Here is a 4,574-nt window from a genome sequence, read left to right on the forward strand (position 1 = left end):
AAAGTACCTCTTCAAAAAACAAGGTTGCTGAAATGATTGCGAGTTCAGTATCTTCACGGGAACATGTAGCAGGGAATTCTTCAATAGAATATCATTAACATCAGGAACTAAGGGAAGAATGTTCGTTATCAAACATGTGCGAGACACAGAAGAAGATCACTCCTAGAAGCTCGGACCATTCTGTTGTCGGTTCAGCTTAATTTTCAGGGACGTTTGAAAATTGTAATTTTTATTTTGGAGATAAAGTTTAGTTCACGGGTATTTGTTTTTATTCAGTTGTTTTTTGTGGTTTAAACTTGAAAAATGTCAACGCGAGACAATAACAATTTTATAAAAATTAACTTAGCGGGCATTAAGAGCGGGCATTATGAGCGGGCATTATAAGCGGGCGTTATACTATAATGCCCGCTAACAATGCCCTGCGGTTGTTATGGATATTATTATATGTTTCATCTCTAAGGTATTATGAGCCAATAATGTATAGGTAAAACATAAAGTAAAAAAGATACAATTGACAATCGAAAACAAAATAAAAAGAATATGACACAATATTGAATTCGTCGTAAACACGTCGCAGCAGATGACATATTTTGAAATAAAACAAAAGAACCCAGAATATAACTTTTACCTTAGTTAATGTTAAACAGCTTAGTTATATTTACTTTTCGATAGTTTAACTTCATGCAATTGTGCTATACTTTTTATCAGTTAGTTCGAAAAATAGTTCGGGGGGAAAACGTAATATAAAGTATAACTTATTCACGCCTCACGATAGAATGCCTTCATACCACTTCCATCACAGGCTAACGTAGAACCCTTGTAGGTGGTACATTTTACATTAAATTTGTTCCCTATTAATTTCTTCATGAGCAAAATCTGGTCTTTGCTAATTCGCATCGTGATCGCGAATGTAACAAAATATATCAACCCATTTTATCACGTAATAAGCAACTCAATATACCTGTGTAGGTTTAGTTGACAATTTCTTATTTCATCAAAACCTTTTGGGATCAGTGGCAAAGGCTTTGCCAAAACGTCAATGTAGAAGTCTTAAAATATTCACACATCCTGATTGTGCCTCTTCTTACCACTATTGTGACGTAGGAACGCTTCCCAGAGGTAAATTTTATATTAAGTTGTAATACGCTTTCCTTCCTTCAAGAGTATCTTGTGTTACTTATTAATTCGTAAAGACGCTAGTACGGAAAACTATGAACCCTCTTTAGTAATGTAACACTTTTCAAAATTACATTAAGAAACAATGAGCAAATAGGGCAAATGATAACAAAAGAAAAATAAATGTAGCACATGTTGCACTGCACATGCGAATATTGTTTACAAGAAACCTTATTATATGATGGAACTTTTACGTGGTTAACCAAACTAATATACATTTGGCGGAGAAATTCCGTAATTTGTTGACTAGTGCCCTTGAAGACCTACATGGCTACTTCCAATCGCTCTAATAAATATACCATTTACTTTTATCCGAATTCAACTAACTAATTATAGCTTTCGTTTCAATTAAGCATGATCTCCTAAGAGAAACACAACAAATAATTCAATTTGTCCATACGCTGCCTTGTAGAAATAGACATTTTAAAATTAAATTATACGGGACCGTCCCTAGTTCTAGTAAACTTGTTAAGAAACTTCACTGAGCAAAATTAGAAAGACATACAATTAATTTACAAGTTCGAGCTCCGAAACTTTTTCATCTAGTCGCGTATTCACTATACTGGCTTGAAAAATATCAAGAAATTAAACAGAACAGGGAATTTCGAGACATTTCAAATTAGCAACTCAAACACGGAGAGCTTGCGACATCTGCATGATTTCCGTAAATCTCTTGTAATGCTGAAAGGAAAGCTTCGAATGGTTTGAGAGAAATATTTTATTCGACATCTCGTTTGTATTGGCTTGGACAATATAGATGTTATATTGGTCTATTTTTTAAAAGCAAAGAAATTGTATTTTATTTACATAAATTTCCCACTAATTATTATTGACTATAAGATTAATGTCTTCACGTTAATAAGCCGAGTTTATGAAATAATTACTCCATACGTTTTATCCACTAAAACTGCATTCAGATTTAATTGGCGATGGTTATGTAAAGGACTAAAGTGAACCAATTCTCCCACAATTTAGGTACATCCAAGTGCAGTGCAAAAGTAAACAATGCCTTTTGTTAAATATTTATGCCAAACGGAAACGCATTCTTGATACGTTATGGACACTAAATTTTAGGTTGGGTAATGGAGGCTTGGTTTGTTGAATTAATTTGCACGGCATAAATTATGACTTGAGAGTCCCCGTGCAAAGAAACTTCTATTAAATAAATACGCAATATTAGTTTTGAATTGCTCTCGTTTGGTGAATGAAAATACTCACTAACAACTTAGTTAACATTATTGATAAACTCTCTAGTTTAAATAAATAGAGGAATAATACGAATTAGCAGTACAAAGTGAAATAATGTAAAGCATAAAGAGTAAACAGTCCTCGAGCAAATGCTAAGAAAAAGTGTGTATCTTAGTGCCAAGAACAAGCAACTGCCGCTTTCAAATTGCGAAACGCTGCACAATATTTTTGTGAGGAAAACTGAAACTCATTCAAGGTAATCTGTGACTACTACGTGTAGATGAAAGTCTGGTTATTCAGTGTTATAAGCAAAGAACTAGCAGTTTGTATATTATAGTTTTATAAGAAATGGAAGGCACTGTGTTTGTTTCACACTGGATCTGCAGCTTTAGAATTGTATGACAAAAAATTATTTTGTTAACAATATTTTTAATGCCTTTGCTGGAATCCTCACAACACGTTTAGGGAAATGAAACTACTTTAGGCCTTTAAAGTTGATGGTCAATTGTCAATAAGATAATTACAGCGCATTTTAGTGCAATTTAGTTATAAAAAATCAGTGGTTTACAATTTGTGATACATGTCACCTTATTTCACCACACAAACACTGGGTGTAAAAGTACAATTATTCAAATATTAGTCGACACCAAAATGCGATTCAATATATGTAAATAGAATTTTAATACACAGTAAAAGCGAAGTAATCAGTTCTTCGCGGGCCCTACATACGGACGTCAAAGTAATTTTGCCCCCGAAGCGATACTAGGTAAATATTATTTACCTAGTAGCAGTATTTTTTTAGCTTTCAAAGCAAATAATTGAATATGCAATAGTATACAGGGGTCAAGGAATGAAAATGGCCCGGTGCAACCGATTTTTCGAAAAATGTTGCCCTATGTTTTATCGAATTTATTCCTTACCTAGTCACATTCCTATAGTTCACAAGTCGTTGAATTGTCCGATTTTAATTTTCCTTTCAGCCTATTGTTGTAAAATATTTGATGGTGAAGCATTTTAATGTGCGTTCTCTGTTCTTGTTATGTCCATAATCAAAACTGAATAGCTTATGTAAACAAGACGACATTTTCACCTGCATTAACCAAGTCATATTTATTCATAGTTGGAATCTGAGATCTAAATTTTTTGTTTAAAAATACTTTCTTTCTTGAAATCAGAACTATATATTTGATTATCTAGAAATTAAACAATTTTCCTATACACAGGGTGATTCAAAATTGGCGTCATTCCTTTTAAGGGGTGATAGAGGCTGCCTTGGGGAGTACGAGAAAAATATTTAAAAAAATGTTTTCAAACATTTCTAGAAGATATTAACAGTTGAAGATCGAATTTCAACTTTGTTATTAAGCATTATTTTTAAATTGTTCCATGTTTAATTGGTAGCATATTGGAATACTTACGCATTCAAAAAGAAAAATTACCATCTTTGCTTCAAATTACGAAAATTTTTGATATCAAAAAAGTTATCTCCTACAATTTTTTGATAAAAATGCACAGCGGAAATGATGTTTTTTGTCATTAACAGATAGTTACAGCTGGATAGCCCCCGTCAATAATAACAATAATTTGTCAAACTGTGACTTACTTTGAATTTCCTTTCACGAATTTGCAGATACGCGATTAGTTCAGGGGAAATGCTGCAGTAACATGGCAGAAGCTGCAAGAACTCACGCCAACAAAGAGCGGGGAGGGTGGTTCCAGGAAGATAGTGGACGATAGATGTTCGGGTTCCAGGCACAGAGGAACACGTATTGGACATAACCGAATCAGAGCCTTCCAGAGGCACTCAGAGCACAATAAGTGACACTTATAAAGCATTCCAAGCACCAAATAAATACCGAGGAAGGGCTACGTTCCTACTACATTTGTACGATACAGACAGCACAAGGAGATACAAATGGAGCAGGAGTTAATTAACTGAATGCGAGAAGCTGCTTGATAAGAGTGATAAGTAGATTACACAGGCACTAGCTTGTTTGGAGTTTACTGGATACTCCAGTAAACTCCAAACTTACTGGTTTCGGAGTTTACTGGAGAATATCCGAGGTTATGAGAACAGGTTGACATTTCGTCAACAAATCTTTTTGAATTTACCGTTTATCCTTGTCTATCTTATTGTCAGTCTGTATAATTCCATGGTTACCGGAGTTTGAAATAATTACGAAACCACAGGTATTTGCGCAATGTTAATT

General features: G+C 34.0%; 1 protein-coding gene across 1 annotated transcript in view; it reads left to right on the forward strand.

Moving 5' to 3' along the window:
- Nucleotides 1-261, forward strand: part of LOC125503811 — a gene marked incomplete in the record, with an annotated part of 729 nt that extends 468 nt beyond the window's left edge. Inside the window, 1 exon segment of the mRNA XM_048664721.1 lies at nucleotides 1-261.
- Between the last annotated feature and the right edge of the window lie 4,313 nt (nucleotides 262-4,574).

The sequence above is a fragment of the Dendroctonus ponderosae genome, unplaced genomic scaffold (genome assembly GCF_020466585.1).
Source record: "Dendroctonus ponderosae isolate FM_Combo_2020 unplaced genomic scaffold, Dpon_F_20191213v2 Dpon_F_20191213_3, whole genome shotgun sequence".
NCBI classification, from domain to species: Eukaryota; Metazoa; Arthropoda; class Insecta; order Coleoptera; family Curculionidae; genus Dendroctonus; species Dendroctonus ponderosae.